The sequence below is a fragment of the Pongo abelii genome, chromosome 11 (assembly GCF_028885655.2).
Source record: "Pongo abelii isolate AG06213 chromosome 11, NHGRI_mPonAbe1-v2.0_pri, whole genome shotgun sequence".
NCBI lineage: Eukaryota > Metazoa > Chordata > Mammalia > Primates > Hominidae > Pongo > Pongo abelii.
In genome coordinates this window covers 144,954,191-144,972,541 of record NC_071996.2, presented here as the reverse complement: position 1 = coordinate 144,972,541, position 18,351 = coordinate 144,954,191, and the positions used below count along the sequence as shown (strand labels likewise).

At 43.8% G+C, this 18,351-nt stretch overlaps 1 protein-coding gene across 8 annotated transcripts in view; it reads left to right on the top strand.

Annotated features, from left to right (window-relative positions):
- Window positions 1-18,351, top strand: part of HDLBP (high density lipoprotein binding protein) — an 86,495-nt gene that overhangs the window by 923 nt on the left and 67,221 nt on the right.

The following is an 18,351-nucleotide window of genomic DNA, read 5'->3' as shown; positions in this document are numbered from 1 at the left end:
AGGCTCGGCGCAAATACCCCTCGTTCAGGAAGCCTTCCTAGGTTTCCCCCGCTTAGAGGAAACACTTCCTGAGGTCCTAATGGCTGACCCGCATGGTGTTGGGAACCTGAGCGTTTCTGACACCGTGGCATGTTGCTAGGGTATTTTTGTGCGTAGCTCCTTTGAAAAGTGGTTAGGTGCTCAAGGCTAGCTGCTACATATCCTCTCCATTCGACTTAGAAAATGAGAGGGTCAGACTTGACATGGTGTTTGGACGCCATGTAAAATCGAAGGAAGTCGAGTTGGGCTTTGCTTATTAAACAGTGCCTATTATGGTGAAATTAAACGTCTGAAGGAATGTGGATGAGTCATAATCTTAGGGAACATGACGATTTGCCCCTCAGTTTTGCGTTTTATGTCCTCAGATTCGTAGCTACCTATACCCTAAGCCCTCAATCAATGACTTCACATTTATTTGGTGTCTGCTTAAGGATAATCAGTCACTTTCTTAGCAGCTAACTTCCTTAAAACCCTATTAAGATAGGTTAAGTCACAATTAGGATTTTGTCTAAGGCTCCTGGTAGCAGCACATGCATAATAAGCTTAATGTTCATTTAGGGAAGCAAATCTGGGATGCTGAAACACTGGATGAAACGTAGTGCTTAGGTTTATATTTTGATTTTTTGACATCTGAAAGTATCCCTAGGCTAAATTCATTAAGTACACGTGATATTAGGATACTTGGCAACAGTATTTAAAAACAGTTGAAAAGGTGTTTGGGTAAGAATTATTTCCATCATTTGAATTACCGAATCTCTGGGTCTGAAACATCAGCCTATCAAGAGTTTTAGACTTGGAGAAAATGGAGCTGGAGCCAACTGCCTCAAGTCTCAGGGACAGCGTTTGAAACCCCATTAAATAATTCATCATGAGGATTAAACTTTCCTGTTACTGCTATTAGTTTTGCTTGGTGCCAAGCACTGTTAAAGGGACTTAGCTCATCTTATCAGGAGTCAAATTAACGTCATTCGGGTAAAAGTACATTGAGTGTAAGGAGAGCACCTCTAAGATGTGGTTGACCTATGTCCTGTCCCTCAGCGCCACTAGGCTTACTTGAATCCCTGTTAACAGTGTCTTCTCCATTGGGCAAAGCTAACTTCTCAGTGGCCTGGTGGGAGAATTTCTTCTTGAGTAAATAAGTATTTTTCCAGGTTTTGTTGTTTTGGCCTTCCAGTTGTCTGACTTCAGCCTCATGGCCTCACTTCTTCATTTCAATTCAAAAAAATATTTGCTGGAAATTGCTGTGTAGGGTTAAGGGTTCTGCAGATAGAAAGGTTGAGAGGATATAGTCTTTTCGGCCGGGTGCAGTGGCTCAGGCTTGTAATCCCAGCACTTTGGGAGGTCGAGGCGGGTGGACACTTGAGGTCAGGAGTTCGAGACCAGCCTGACCAACATGGTGAAACCCCGTCTTTACTAAAAATACAAAAATTAACCTGGCAAGGTGGCGCGCGCCTGTAATCCCAGCTACTCAAGAGGCTGAGGCACGAGAGTCGCTTGAACCCAGGAGGTGGAGGTTGCAGTGAGCCGAGATTGTACCACTGCACTCCAGCCTGGGCGACAGAGTGAGACTGTGTCTCAAAAAACCAACAACAAAAAAGAGGATATAGACTTTTCTTTTCCTCAAGCATCTTGTGGTCTAGTGTGAGAGACTCATTTGTAGAAGAGTAATTACATTATGGTGTGATAAGTGTAATGATAAAAATACGTATAAGGTGTGGACATAGGAAATAGGCTGTGATTACTTGTTGGAAAGTCTTCCTACAGAATGTGGTCCTTGAACTGGGGTTTGAAAGATGAGTAAGAGTTTTTCCAGGTGCTGCTGAGTGGACAGGAAGACTAGGAAAGAGGAGGCTGACATTTATAGTTGGTGGCATACATGAGCAACAGGTTGAGAATTTGGTATACTCTTGCCATGGCAAATGGTAGAGGGCTTGGCTCAGACTGTGTACTGAAGGACTTGATGCCCTTCAGTGAGTTTTATCTAAGATACTCCGACCTGAACAGAATTTGAGATGATTGTGCCGGGTCCACTGGGATATCTTACGATCCTTCGTGGGTCATATGGATTCTCCATTAGGGCGTCCCAACTGAAACTTACAGAAAGGGCTTAAGCAGAGGACATGCTTTTTGGAATACAAAGTGGTATTTTTATTTGGTATGGCCCGTTCATTGTGCATCCATCCCATAGGCAAATGGTGATACAAAAGCTTTTCCCTCTTCTTGTAAGCAGTAACCAAGTTCTGGAAGAAGCATACCATGCAGGTTTCCCAATTGCCAAGTTATGATGACACAAAGTCCGAAATGCATGTAAAGGTTTTTGACCAAGTAGAAAAGCAGAGAACCCCAACCAGTATAATGTGTCAGAATGCTTTTTCCCTTCAATTGTGAAAGCACCACAACATTCAACATCTGGAAACCAAGAAAATAATGAAAAGAACCTTTTTTCATGTGTATAATATTTTAAAATTGGTTACATGTTATTTTTTGGTATTTCTAAAGTCAGAGACATTTTAGAAGTGAAATCCCTAGTAGGCTATTGTTTTACCAAGCACACTGAAGTTCCTCGAATACCGTTGAAGATGAGCCAGACACTTGTTCTGAGACGTGTCTGGACATCATGTGGTTGTGTTAGTCATCTTGTTGATACTTGTTGTTAATTTGGTAACAATACATTGACTACATACTCTCCCTTACTACTTTTTATTAGCATTCATATTAATCTTATTTCAAATCAAGGTTACATCTTCATGTAATTTATAGAGACAGATAATCCTAGAAAGGCTTGTAAGAAAGAAGTGCCAACCTCCTTCCCCTAATCATGTTTCCTCCCCTGCAGAGTATCTACTTCAGCCTTAGTAGATTTCCTTGATCTTTGCCTCCAACTCTAAAGAGCATATTTGCTTGACATCTGTATTTGTGTCCCCTACCCCTGTTTCATGTGATGTCTCTTCGCTTGCCACTGAGACTAGGTAGGAAGTTCCTAGCTTTCTTTCACCCTCTGCCTTCTCAGTGCAAACGGATCCATGGCTGCCCAAAGTGATGTATCTTTAATTTGGTTAGTTCAATATTGATTGTTTATATTATGACTACATACTGCCATTTACAGCTGGACGAAGTGGTATAATAGGATTGTTTTCCCTTTTCTGGATAACTTTTTGTTTTCCTGGGTTATTACAAGTCTTATTTGTTTTTGTTTGCTTGCTGCTTGCTCAGTTTTCTATATTTTATCACTACAATTCAACCCCAAATTCTGAAGCAATTGTCTAAATCTTTCAAGAAATTGTCCGTTTTCTTTTGAAGAAAATTAGTATTCCTATCATTTTATCTTTAAATCTCTTCCAGCATCTCCAATCTGCTGCAGGCTTGTCTGTGCCTGAAATCTTCCTGTAAATCTCATCACTCCCTCTTGTGTTGGAGCCTCACTTTTCTGGAACCTATGTCATTCTCTTGATTTTACTCTCTCACTTTGATGGAGCACATCCTTCACTAGTTGCCTGAGAAGTGCATGGCAGATGAAGTTTTGAGAATTTGTATGTACAAAAGTGCTTCATTCTGCTCTTATCCTGAGTAGGAGTTTGGACATCATTTTCCTCCGCTGTCTTTAAGTTTCCAGTGTTGTTGAAGTCTTAAGCCGTTCTGATTCTCTTTTATTGATATGTAACATTTTTAGAGCCTCTGTGTGTGACTATGTTTTCCGCCATGAAACCTGAAGGTTTTTGTTTCTTTTTTCTTCTTCTTCTTTCTTTCTGTTTCTTTTCTTTTGTTTTTTTTGAGACACAGCGTCTTGCTCTGTTGCTCAGGCTGTAGTGCAGTGGTGCTGTCATAGCTCACTGCGGCTGCGATCTCCTGGGCTCAAGTGATGCTCCTGCCTCAGCCTCCCAAGTACCTGGGACTACAGGCATGCACCGCCACACCTGGATAATTTTAAAAACTTTTTGTAGACATGAGCTCGCTATGTTGCCCAGGCTGATCTTGAACTCCTGGCCTCAAGTGGTTCTCCTGCCTTAGACTCCCAAAGTGCTGGGAGTGAAGGCTTTGCATCTGGCCTCAGAGGCTTTTCTTTCTGTGAAATTCAGGACTCCCAGAACAATGATATCCCTTGGAGACTGTTTTCATCCATCTTCTTGCCTACTCTTTGGTTCTGTTTATTTGCAACTCATGTTCTTCAATGCTGGGCATTTTTGTTGATTTATTGCCTTGATTTCTTTCTATTTGCTTTCTCTCTAGAATTCTACTCTTCGACCTTCTGGATTGGCACTCACAATTTTCTGAAGTTTTTTTTACCCCCCTAAGATTTTTGTTTTTGTTTTTATCTTTTAAACTGTAAATTGACAAATTATACTTGTACATATTTAGGGAGTACAAAGTGATATTATGACTTATGAATACAATAAATAATAAAATCAAGTTAACATAATTCACTTGAAATACTTTAAGTTTTTTGTGGTGAAAGCATATGAAATTTACTCTCAGCACTTTTGAAATCGACATTATTATTTACTATATTCACCGTGCTATACAATATATCTCAAGAAAACCACATTCCTCCTGTCTAACTGATGTTTTGTACCCTTTGGTTTTTCATTTTCTTTCTGGAAGTTATTCTCAAGTTTATCTTCCAGCCCTTCTACCGAGGTTTTTCTCATTTCTAAGAGCTTTTTCTTGTTCCCTCTATTCCTATTTGATAACCTATTTTTTGTTTCATGAATGTGGTATCTCCTGTTAACTGTTTGAAGATATTAATGAGGTTTTATTTTTCCCTGTTTTCTTTTTCCTTAAGTCACTATTGAGGCTGCTCTGGTTTGTTTTGGGGTTTTTGGCTTTTGTCAGCCTTTTCTGGGCTATGCAGTGATGTTCTTGTGCCTGCTTGTGAGTCAGAGGGCCTCTGAGCCTGTGTCTGTGGCTTGCTGACTGTGGCTTTCACTGCAGAGACACCTGGCTGGGCCATTTCCTTACAGCACCCCTGTCAGCTTCTTTGGGTTTCTTCAGATTCCCCAGAGAAATATCTTGTAGCCCTTTGCCTGGCTAAGTGGCCAAGTGAGGAGAGAGGCCTGGGAGCGCAGCAGTAACCATAAAAGAGCTTACTTCCCTCTTTTCAGTATTGTTTCCCTCCTCTGTAACTGGTGTCCCCAGTCCGAAGATTGTACTTCCCTTTGCAGACAGAAAAGCGATACCATTTTGCCAGGATAGGAGAGGGGCTGTGCAGGTCGGCTCTGTGTGGCTGTGCAGAGTTGTGGGGTGCATCTTAGGGATCTTCCAGCCTTTTAACCCTATCCGCCAACTCTGTTTTTAATTCAGGGCTCCTGGCTTCCAGTCATATTGCTAGTTGGCCTTCCCCATTGCCGATATAGGATTCAGCCCTTTTAGGTCTGTTTGCAGTTTCTAGCCTCCAGTATTTTAATGTTTTTATCTCTATTCTTATTCTTTGCTTTTGTGATTTGTATCTTAAAAAAAGAAAAAATCGTTTACTATCACTTTAGTGGTGCTTTGGGAAGTAGTGTAAATATATTGATCTGACAACTGCCCATACTAGAGACACTGTTCCAGGAAGTGGGATACAGTAAGGAAAATGTGAGTGTGCTCTTCTGCGCTTTTATGGAGGTCACATTTTGGTAAGGGGTGTCAGGCAGTCAGCAGACCAGCAGATATGCAGTATGTCCAGTGTGGACAAGAAGGAAGGAGGAAAGTAAAGTATCGAGGGGAGTGGAGTGGGGGACACAGTGGCAGTTTGGCATAGTGGGGAGGCCTTGCTGATTGAGCGACAGTTGATTCAAACTTGAGATGAGCAAACAAGCCGTGGGCAGCGATCTGGGGAAGAGCGTTCTAAGAGGAATGGACAGGAGGTGAAAAGCACGGGGGTGGGACTGTGTTGTGCACGTTAGAGGAATGTGAACGCCAGTTATTAGACCAATGTGGAGCAGGGCCAGAGGTTGTAGGAGACGGGCAGGTCAGGGGAGAAGCCGGGGCTCCTAGCAGTCAGATCTTGATGCCTTTGGAGAGCTGGAGCAGAGTGACCCAGTACTGGTGGTGGATCATGGTGAAGTGACCATGGGCCACACCATTCACGACATTTCTTACTTTTCCTGTCACCTGTAGGAGGCAAGTATTGTTGTCATCACAGGTCGAGGTAGACCCTGAGGCAAAGACTAGAGTTAGTGGTTTGGCTTGAGTTTGTGACTTCAACGCTTCCCTAACCTGGCCTTGTCAGTCAGCCTCAGTCTACCATCTACCCAGGTCTGCATACCCCCAAAACAGTATACACTTTGATGCTTTTCTGCAAGCATAATTACCTTTTTGGGGAGCCCTTCTCTTAAAGCAGAGTAGGTTAATGTTTGTGAATGAAACGGAACTTTGGCAGGCTGAGGTGTCTCAGGTCATCAGCTTATGTTGTCTACTGTGTGACTAATTGAGGCAAAAGATGTCCTTTTTAATAGTATTTTCTCATCACTTTTGCCTGGGTGCCCTTTAGGAATGTTATTTTTGGCATACAACTTGAGTTTCACTTAAATTTATAATTCTTTCTGTTCATTCCTACTGCTCGGTTGCCCAGATGTGGATTTTGCTTTGTCTCACAAGCGTTACTGAAACACTGCTAGAAAGGTGGACGACGGATTGGTTGTGATTAGTTTGATCTTCACAGTAGAGAAATTCAAATGGTCAATAAGCTCAACAAGATGGCTGTCTTACTGATGATCAGAGTTGCCATTAAAATCGAATTTCCCCCACATCAGGCTGGAAAAAAAAAAAACATGATCATTTTAGTTGTCCTCAAAGGAGAAGAGGACAGGTATTATGTTATCAGGTGTTATGAGTGTAACTAGTTAAACTCTTTGGGAGATGGGCAGTTTTACCTTGGCGATATCTATCAATGCATTGCCTGTAATCACATAATTCCATTTCCAATTCAATTTATCCTATGGGGGTAGAGGCCCAAGTGAGCAGAGGATGTTTTTTTCAGCATTATTTATAATCGCAAAAAAAAAAAAAAATTATTTCAAGGGTCTTATCAGTAGGGGATTTATTAAGGTATGTTTACTCCACTCAACATGTAGTTGTTAACAAATGAGGTAAATTTGTATTTGATACACGGAAAGATGGCCATGATGTCTTTTCAAATGAAAATAAGTGTAGCAGATGGTGAAAGAATGCATGTAAGATCCTATTTTTATTTAAATCATGTATTAAAATTATAATTAAAGTATAATTAAAATTACAGTTTTGAGGATACACTTTAGAATATATTTCCTGGGAAAGCCTCATTGAGGGGGTTGCCAGTTTTTACATTGTTTTGTTGAGTTATATTTTAGAATATTTTTAAAGCTAAAAAATCAAATTCCTTGGTAGACCATCACTACAGCAAGCCCACTGCAGTATTAATCTATTAATACTGCCAATGTTAATTAAACAATTATTCATGTAGCCCCTACCCATCCCATTCCAGTCTCTCAGGAGGCTTAGCTATGTCCCAGAGACCCCAGTGCTATGGCCACAGGTCTCTCCTGGGGCAAGAAGAGGTAAGAAGCGGCTGATGCCAAAGTCAACAGTCAGCAAGTGGCATGAGCAGTCTTGATGAATTCTTTCAAATAAGCGTTTTTCACATCTACTCTAGGGCTTGCCTTTTCCCTCTGTTGTAGTCTCAGAAGTTCTTGAGGTAGACCCTGTGAGATCTGCAGCAGTACTTGCTGTCTTAGGTACAGAAGGCAAGATATTATTTCTCCCTGACTCAACAAAGAGTTGAGATGTTTATCCAGGTTAGGATGACACTGCCCCCCTGTCCACCCCCGCAAAAAAAAAAAAAAAAAAAAAAAATGAAAGGATGGTGTCTTTGACTGGACTGGGAGTCAGGAGACCTCACTTCAATTTTGGTTTGGGCTTTTCTTTTTTTGAATAGGTTCAGAGCTACTCCCTGGACCTGTTCTTAACAGTCTTATGACTTGGGGACTTGGGATACTTTTTTTTTTTTTTTTTAATTTATTGAGACGAAGTCTCTCCCTGTCACCCAGGCTGGAGTACGACACAGCATGATCTCAGCTCACTGCAACTTCCGCCTCCCGGGTTCAAGCAATTCTCCTGCCTCAGCCTCCTGAGTATCTGGGACTACAGGCATGCACCATCATGCCCAGCTAATTTTTGTATTTTTAGTAGAGATGGGATTTTGCCGTGTTGGCCAGGCTGGTCTCGAATTCCTGACCTCAAATGATCTGCCAGCCTCGGCCTCCCAATCAAGTGCTGTGATTATAGGCATGAGCCACTGCTCCCAGCCTGACTTGGGGTACTTTTTGACCTGTAGGACTTCAGCTCCTTCCTTTTAAAAATAAGAAAGCTGCGGCCAGGCGCAGTGGCTCATGCCTGTAATCCCAGCACTTTGGGAGGCCGAGGCGGGCAGATCACCTGAGGTCAGGAGTGCAAGACCGGCCTGACCAACATGGATAAACCCCGTCTCTATTAAAAATACAAAATTAGCCGGGTGTGGTGGCTCATGCCTGTAATCCTAGCTGTGGGAGGCTGAGGCAGGAGAATTGCTTGAACCTGGGAGGCAGAGGTTGCAGTGAGCCAAGATCACGCCATTGCACTCCAGCCAGGGCAACAAGAAAAAGACTCCATCTCAAAAAAAAAAAAGCTGAATCTCTGAGTGGGTTTTTCATTTTTCATTTTGTTTTTTTAAAACAGATCTCTCAGAACCTGGGTAACTCATTTTATCAGAAATTCAGTTTTCAAGTTTGGAAGGATAACACTTGGAGCTGATAGTCACTCATAAAACATCTGATTTTGTGATCATGTTTAAGAATCCATGAATGATATAAAAATCCTCACCTATTAAAACTTTTTGGCGGGGCGCGGTGGCTCACGCCTGTAATCCCAGCACTTTGGGAGGCCAAGGTGGGTGGATCACGAGGTCAGGAGATCGAGACCATCCTGGCTAACACGGTGAGACCCCCGTCTCTACTAAAAATACAAAAAATGAGCCAGGCATGGTGGCGGGCGCCTGTAGTCCCAACTACTCGGGAAGCTGAGGCAGGAGAATGGCATGAACCCGGGAGGCGGAACTTTGCAGTGAGCCGAGATCACGCCGCTACACTCCAGCCTGGGCGATAGAGCGAGACTCCATCTCAAAAAAAAAAAAAACAAGTTTTTATTCATTGCTTCCTATGTACCAGTCATCACGCTATTTATTTCTAGCAGTGGTTATCACCAGGGTGATTTTTGTTACGCAGGGCACATCTGGCAGTGTCCAGAGACCTTTGTGGTTGTCGTGAGCTACAATCATCTAGTGGTTGTGGCCAGAGATGCTTACATCCTGTGGTACACAGGGCAGCCCCCGCAACAGAAGTATTTGACTCAAAATGTCAGCAGCGCTGAGGTTGAGGAGCCCTGCTGTAAAGGGTCAGTCCTTGAAAGGGCTCTAGGGTATAGCCATCACAGGCCCCGTTTTTTTGGTTGGAAAGAGTAGAGCCTGGCCAGGTCCAGTGGTTTACGCCTGTAATCCCAGCACTTTGGGAGGCCAAGGCGGGTGGATCACCTGAGGTCAGGAGTTCGAGACCAGCCTGGCCAACATGGTGGAAACCCCATCTCTACTAAAAATACAGAATTAGCCGGGTGTAGTGGCACATGCCTATAGTCGCAGCTACTCGGCAGGCTGAGACAGGAAGATAACCTTAATCCAGGAGTTGGAGGCTGCAGTGAGCCAAGATCGCGCCACTGCACTCCAGCCTGGGAGAGACAGAGCGAGACTCCGTCTCAAAAATTAACAAGTAGAGCCTGGTAGAGTGAAGCCACTTGCAGGAGTTGTTTAGTTAGGGCTGTGTTGCCTTACAGTGCTGGTGTCCTCACAGATGATAATAGGAATAAAAAACTCCACACCGGTTTACTGTGTGCCAGCTCGGGTTAAGCGCTCTCTATGTATAAGTTCATGGTAACACAAAAGGCATTAATATCAATTCCTTTTTACAGGAGAGGAGACAGGCCCAGAGAAATCAAGATCTGTAATTATTTCTTCTTTTTGTTATCTTGGCCCTTAACTTTTAGAAGTTCACACATTTAAACATTCCATCTTGACAGATTTACCCAGCGTTTGAGTGTCTGTGGGGCTTCTCTAAAGCACAGGGTCAAAGGGGATATTCTGCCCACACAGCACTTTCTAGTTCAGGAGTGGGACCAACCAGGCCTTTGCAGCAAGATAGGTATTCGGTGCTGAAATACACGCTGTAAAGTTGTCCTGTGTTTCTTGGAATTTTGAATATCTTTCATTGATTCAATCAGCATTTATTTTTCACCAAGTACATATTCAGTAAATACGTTTTGGAAAAACCGAACAAATCAAAGTCCCAGCCCTAAAGCCATTTATGCACTCACGGCCTATCTCTGCAGTAACCTGCTGCTTGTTAGCACTGGGACCAAGTCCATCTGTGGCTGCCTTCGGGGGATTGGCTTCTAGTCTAGACTCTTGCTGGGTTAGTGTTTCCATCATTCTGTCAAGGATCCAGCTCTAAGGCTGATAGCCACTTCCCTGAATTCATGTGATGGATGCACAAGCCTCTTGGACTAACTCCCCTCTTCATTTTACTGCTTCCACCCCAAGCCTGGGTTACGCGTGAAGCCATTGATGTGCTATTATTGTATTGGTGATGCTTTTACTTGGTTTGGATCCCTATGGCTTAGCAGAGTAACTTGATCATGGCAGGTGCCGTATACATATTTTGAGGGACGAACAGATAGGATAGTGTTGATTGCTAAAAAGGTAGTGATCTGGCCAGGCATGGTGGCTTATGCCTGTAATACATACACATGCACTTTGTAATCCCAGCATTCTGGGAAGCTGAGGCAGGAGGATCACTGGAGCCTAGGAGTTTGAGACCAGTCTGGGCAACAAAGTGAGACCCCCATCTCTACAAAATATAGAAAAAAATTAGCTGGACCTGGTGGTGTGCCTTTGTGGTCCCAGCTACTCAGGAGGCTGAGGTGGGAGGCACGTTTGAGCCCAGGAGATTGAGGCTGCAGTGAGCTGTAGTCACACCACTGCACTCCATTTTGGGTGACAGAGTGAGACTGTCTCCAAAAAAAGAAGTAATATTCTGAACTTGTCCTTTCTTGACTTTTTGGTGAATTATAATGGGCTGCCAGAATCTAGATCAGCTTTTTAGGCTCTGAGGGATATGCTTCATGTAGAAATAATCCAGTCTGAAGGCCAGGTCTCAAGGTGTTACTTTTGTATTCTTGGATGACTGTGGAATGTGTGGTCTCGACGAATGGCTTTGTGGAGCAGCTTTCTCCAGTGACTTGCATGTGCTTGGATTAACAAACTTGCGATCCAGGTATGCTAAGCAGGTGCCTTCTGTGACCAAGCTCAGTATTGAGGGCCCTGCTGTCCTTGAGGCAGCCACGTGTTCTTGTATACAGCTGTCTTGTGTAGCAGGTTAAGTGCTGCCTCTCTCCTGTTGCTTGTTTTCTGTAATGTGTCACCTTTCTTGGCATGATTCCTTTGTCCAGTCTTCCAGTGTCCTGTTGTATGGTGTGGGTGGGCTGGGGATTGCATAAATGAGTTGGGGCAGTGACGTTCTTGGCCTTGCTCTGTCCTGTGAGAGAGGACCCTGCACCATCTGGGGCTCCTGGAGTGGCACCCTGCACCAGCAGGACGCAGCTCTTCCTGGCCCTGCTGTCGGCCTCTAAACACAGTGCAGGCTGACTTTCTTATCACAGCTGGTTTGGCTGGCTGGACCAAATGCTACTTGTTTCTTTCTGGAGTGGGGAAATAACTTCAACCAGGTGCAGTCAGTGTGTATTATTATCTCAGCTGCAGAAGCTGTTCTAAATGCCCTTCTAGGGAACTTTTGCGGTGTGAATTTAGTAGTTGTGCTGTGTGTTAGTCCTGCCCAACACTAGGCCCAGGCAGCTAGAGTTAAGTCGTTGGGCATTGGTAGGGCACTGTGAGCAAAGACTCTCTTACCTCGGGCCAGGCAGAGAAGGACACAGTGGCTGAGCTCACCTGGTCCTTGGTCATCCTTCAAACCTCTGAGTGTGTGTGGTTCCTCGGGGAGAGAAAGCAATTTTCTCGTGGGTGCGAAGACAGCAGCTACCTGCATAGCAACCGCTCCTGGCCTATTAGGAGCTTTACATGTGGAGACTCTGGAGAGAGCTGCACTTCTAAAGGGGTTGCCACAACAGACAGCCTTAGGGGAAATGGGGAAACTGGAGAAAAGGGCTCTTATCCCAAAAGGACCAGATCCATTGGAACAGATAGAGGTAAGGAGGCAAAGAGAAAGCAACAGTACAAGTGTAAAATTGGGAGAAATCGTTTTTGAAAGGGGGTCATTTATTTGACACTTTTACCAATTTGTTTTGAAACAGTCTCAGTCTGTCGCCCAGGCTGGAGTGCAGTGCTGTGATCACAACTCATTGCAGCTTCTAACTCCTGAGCTCAAGTAATCCTCCTGCTTCTGCCGAGTAGCTAGGACTATAGGGTGCCTGGCTAATTTTTTTTATTTTTATTTTTTGTCAAAATGGAGTTTTGCTATGTTGCCCAGGCTGGTCTTGTACTCCTGGACTCAAGTCCTGCTTCAGCCTCCCAAAGTACAAAGTGCTGGGATTACAGGTGTGAACCACCTCACCTGGCCTCTAGTTTGTTTGTTTGACACAGGGTCTTGCTCAGTCACTCTGGCTGGAGTACAGTGACACTATCATAGCTCACTGCAGTCTCGAACTCCTGGGCTCAAATGATCCTTTTGCCTCCGCCTCCTGAGTAGCTGGGAAGCATACTGCAGGCACTGTACCTGGCTAATTAAATTTATTTATTTATTTATTTATTTTTGTAGAGATGGGAGTTGGGGGGGGGGTCTCAATCTGTTTTGCTATATTGCCAAGCTGATCTTGAACTTCCGACCTCAAGCAGTCCTCCCACCTCGGCCTCCCGAAGTGTTGGGATTACAGGTGTGAGCCACTGTGCCTGGCTCTCGGCCTCTTTTACCATTTTTGAAGTTGAGGTTTTGAAGCAAGTGACTTGCTCAGAAACAATTCTACCCCTAGGGCTTCCTTTTCAATATTATAAGATGTGTGGTTTCTGATTTATTTATTAGAATAGGAAACTTTTTGCCTTGTTTAACTCTTTTTCTTTAAAAATTAAAAAAAACAAAACAAAAGGAAAGGATGGCCCTTTGGGATCTTTTCTGCCTGTCTGCTGTAACCATTCGACAGTTGAGAACCGCGTTACTTGGTGTTTTGTAGCTTAAATAGAAGACTGAAGTGTGTGTGAGTAGAACCTTAAAATTCACTTTTCCTTTGCTTTGTCTTCTTTATGTTGGAGGTTGCTGACTCCTGAGTGTATATTATTAGATGATTACAAGTGTGTACTATTCACCCCAGTGTTTGCTGGCTAGTGTGAACAAAATGAAATACACTGCATCATCCGAATGTGTTTTATTTTGTAGCAATGTGTATATTACTCTTAATTTTCACTCTTCTTATGTGATATGCTTTCTAATGTTATTAATACCTAGCTCATTTGACTGTTTCAAATGATATTACTGATGTAATTATATTTACTTTTTAAACATTTGCTGATAAGTAGAAGATTAGGTGGTCTTGTAGCATTGGTTTAAATCAGTATGTGTGCGGCTGGGCGCAGTGGCTCACGCCTGTAATCCCAGCACTTTGGGAGGCCTAGGCGGGTGGATCACGAGGTCAGGAGATCGAGACCATCCTGGCTAACACGATGAAACCCCGTCTCTACTAAAAATACCAAAAAAAAAAAAAATTAGCCGGGCCTGGTGGCAGGCGCCTGTAGTCCCAGCTGCTGGGGAGGCTGAGGCAGGAGAATGGCATGAACCCAGGAGGTGGAGCTTGCAGTGAGCAGAGATGGCACCACTGCACTCCAGCCTGGGCGATAAAGTGAGACTCGTCTCAAAAAAAAAAAAAATAATAATAATAATAATCAGTATGTGTACATGAAATCAATTCACTTTGAAGAATACAATTTTTTTCTTTTGAAACAAGGCTTCTATTTTGATCTAATTGCTCATGCTTGGAGCTGCCTGGCCAGCCCCTGAGACCCAAGTTCTGTGTTCCCTTTGTCGTCTGCACAATGAGCTCAGCAGATTGCTGGCTGCCTGTGTACAGGGCTCCGGGGTGTCCCCAGGTTCAGCCCTGCTGTCTCAGAGAGGAGGACCTGGCCTGTGAAGGACTGAAGTGGTGATGTGAAGGTCTTTTGTTCATCAAGTCTTGCCCCAGTTACCTTGTATAGTATTTAGATTGTTGTTATCAGTTGGTCGTGTGGCTTTATTGAAGGCTGGTTTAGCATATTTAGAACTTATTTGGCATGCATTAGGATTCTTCTTCTTAGAGTATTTTAATTCCAGTATGTACTTATGCTTGTCTTCTCTACCTGCCCCCAGTCTTGAAGTGGTGGGAATGTGTGTGTGTGCATGTGTGTGTATTTTCCTTAAGCCCTTGCTGATTGATGCAGTCACTTGCTTTCACCCTGCTTAAATATTCCTAACTCTCGCTGGGCAGTGTTACTGTTACATGTCGTGGGTTACTCTTATTTGCCTAGTGTCTGAGTTTTGCCTCTTGTTCGTCTTTTAGAGCGGTGTGTGATTGGGGCTCAGCAGTGCTAGTGGCTGGCCCAGATGGAGCACCGGGGGGCGCCAGCCTTCTACTATGAAGAACTGGGCGGGGTGGGGGGAGTTCCCCATGGGGACCTCGAAGTTGTTTGGGATGTGCTGCTGTGCATATCTAGGTCGTGCTGTGGCTTTCTTGAACTTTCCGGTGGTTTAAAAATCTACTTTCTCATGAAAGAACATGAACCAGAACAAAAAAATCTTTTATGAAGTTTGGGAAAATGATTGGGTGGCAGACTTTAGTATCATGACAATATCTTCATGCTTTGCTATATAAAGTTTGGGTGCAATGTGCATTCATTTTGTAGTTGAACTCGTGATTAAACAGATATAGTCAAAATTTGTTTTTTGTTTGTTTGTTTGAGACGGAGTCTCGCTCTGTCCCCCAGGCTGGAGTGCAGTGGCGGGATCTCGGCTCACTGCAAGCTCTGCCTCCTGGGTTCACGCCGTTCTCCTGCCTCAGCCTCCCCAGTACCTGGGACTACAGGTGCCCACCATCATGTGCGGCTAATTTTTTGTGTTTTTAGTAGAGATAGGGTTTCACTGTGTTAGCCAGGATGGTCTCGATCTCCTGACCTCGTGATCCACCCGCCTAGGCCTCCCAGAGTGCTGGGATTACAGGTGTGAGCCACCGCGCCTGGCCCAAAATTTGGGTTTTGACTTTGAACTGGAATGGTCAGTGTTATCTGCCATCCCTCTCCTATGTTGATGTTTATTTCCAAATTAGGGTGTTTAGTTTTTCTTTCTTTCTTTTTTTTTTTTTTTGAGACAGAGCCAGGCTGGAGTTCAGTGGCGCCATCTTGGCTCACTGCAACCTCCGCCTCCTGGGTTCAAGCAGTGATTCTCCTGCCTCAGCCTCCTGAGTGGCTGGTACTACAGATGCACACCACCATGCCTGGCTGATTTTTGTATTTTTAGTAGAGACGGTTTCACCATATTAGTCAGGCTGGTCTTGAACTCCTGACCTTGTGATCCACCTGCCTCGGCCTCCCAAAGTGCTGGGATTACAGGCGTGAGCCACTGCGCCCGGCCTTAGGGTGTTTAGTTTTTCTAATCACAGTAGTAGTACATATCCTCCATTAATTTTTTTAAAAAACGATCTTGAATTTACAGAGGAGGTACAGGTACCATACAGCTCTTTATCCGAACCACCTGAGAGTAAGTTGGGACGACGAGACCTCACCCTGGGATATTTTGGTATGTTTACTTATAGACAAGACACCTTCCTCCTTAACCGCAATACAGCCATCAGAGTCAGGAAATCAACATGAATGCGTTGCCACCTTCTGATCAGGCAGCGCATTCGCATTCCACTGAAAGGATCTCGTTCAGAACCACAGTTCATGTCAGATCTCTTTAGTCTCTTTCAAACTGTAATGGTTCCTCTGTCTGAGCTTGACACTTTTAATGATTACCAGCAGTTATTTTGTGGGGTCCCTTATTGTGGGTTTGTTTGGTGTTTCCTTTTGATTAGATCTAGGTTTTGCGCCTCTGGCTGGAACAGTACAAGGAGGAGGCTGGATTCTTCTCTGCATCCTATCAGGTGGTGCAGAATTCAGTTAGTCACCTTAGTGGTGATGTGCACTTTACTTGCTTGATTCAGGTGCTGCCTTCCAGCTTCTCCACTGTGAAATCTTCGTAATTGTTAGATATATAGTAGGGAGATACTTTTGAAATAAAATCAAACTTTCACTTATCTCAACTATGTTAACTTTAATCAGAGTTCAATTTGCTTATTTATATCAATATTGGCTCATGGTTTCCCTAGTTAATTTGGTTGATTATTATCCTTCTACTATGATTTTATTTGATATTCATCATCTCAGGTTTGACCCATGAGAGCCCCTCAAGCTCCCGTGTCCTTTATTTATTTATTTATTTATTTATTTTTATTATTTTTTTATTTTTTTGAGTCTCACTCTGTCGCCCAGGCAGGAGTGCAGTGGTGCCATCTCGGCTGACTGCAAACTCCACCTCCTGGGTTCAAGCAATTCTCGTGCCTCAGCCTCCTGAGTAGCTGAGATTACAGGTGCGCACCACCACGCCCAGCTAATTTTCTGTATTTTTAGTAGAGACAGGGTTTCACCACGTGGCCCAGGCTGGTTTCAAACTCCTGAGCTCAGGCAACCTCCTGCTTCTGCCTCCCAAAGTGCTAGGATCACAGGCATGAGCCACCATGCCTGGCCTTTTTTTTTTTTTTTTTGGAGACAGGGTCTCACTCTGTCCAGGCTGGAGTGCAGTAGCGAGCTCTCGGCTCACTGCAACCTCTGCCTCCTGGGTTCAAGTGATTCTCCCACCTCAGCCTCCCCGGTAGCTGGGACTACAGATGTGTGCCACCATGCCTGGCTAATTTTTGTGTTTTTAGTAGAGATAAGGTTTCACCATGTTGGCTGGTCTTGAACTCCTGACCTCAGGTGATCCACCTGCCTTGGCCTCCCAAAGTGCTGGGATTACTGTCTGTGTCCTTCTGATATGTCCTCATTATTCTCTTTCTCTTCTCTTTTCTTTCTTTCTTGTACCACAGGATATTCTGGGCTCTTCATGTACCTTCCCTGCTCCAGACCTGGATTCTGCCTTTTCTTCAAGAAGGCCTGCTTCCCTTTTATGGCAGTTGGTCCTCAGAGAAACAGGGTCTAGGCACCAGCTAGGTTGTTGGAGTGTTACTATACCCAGGCCCTCTCAGTCGACAGAGTATGTGTATACATACATATACAGAACATATATATAGATACATGCGTGTGTATTTTTAACACGCTGTCTCATTTTTAAATATCTCCATGTATTGAAAAGCATGAGTTTATTCCAGTACCCCCATTTCCAATGTAATACCACAGGGTTTATTCTAGTTTCTTGCTTTCCAAGTGGATAACTCTGTTTCTCAACAGTGACAATCTTAGATCCCAGTGTCTCTAATATGTTTACTTCCTTGATTATTCACCCTATATGGAACAAGGCTCCTCTTGTTGACCTTCCTGCTCGAATGCCCGCTGCCATCTCACTCAGCTGCTGTCATCCTGCACCTCCACCCACCATGAACATCTTCCTCACTCCACTTGGGCTCTGATACCCTAGCTATGTAGATATTCTCTTACGTGGAAGCCCATATCCCCAGTTTAAAAACAAAACAAAAAAAAAGTCCAAGTTCTATACGCTCTCTTTTTGCAGCTTGATCATTTTCATTTAATGTACAGTAGTCTGTGCTTTTTCCAGACTGATACGTGAGCTGTTGGATTATTGTTGGTGACAGCGCCTTACTGTGTGGTGTCCACGTCCCACTTAGTATTACTGCCTTCTTGCTGATGCACACTCGTGTTCTTCCCAGTTCTTTGCCTGTAGCGTGCTGTTGTGAGCCTCGCCTGTCACACCTATGTTTCTGTATTCTTTTGCAGGCACTTCTGGAGAGTAGCATTTTTGAAGTGTGATTGCTGAATTAGATTGTATGTTTCTATTTTTCGTTATGTGTTTCTAAATTGCCTTCTAATTTTATACTTCCTCAATAGTTGAGTCGTCTTTTTTCCCCCTTACCATGATAAACACTGAATGATCACTTTTGTTCATCTTTGCTGATCTCATAAAGGCTGCATGAAGATGAACATCTGTTCGTGTGTTTGTGGGCAATTTTATATTAATTTTCTATGATTTGTGTGTTCATATGTCCTAACCTATTCAGATGTTTTCCAGACACTGAAAAACTCCATTTGTA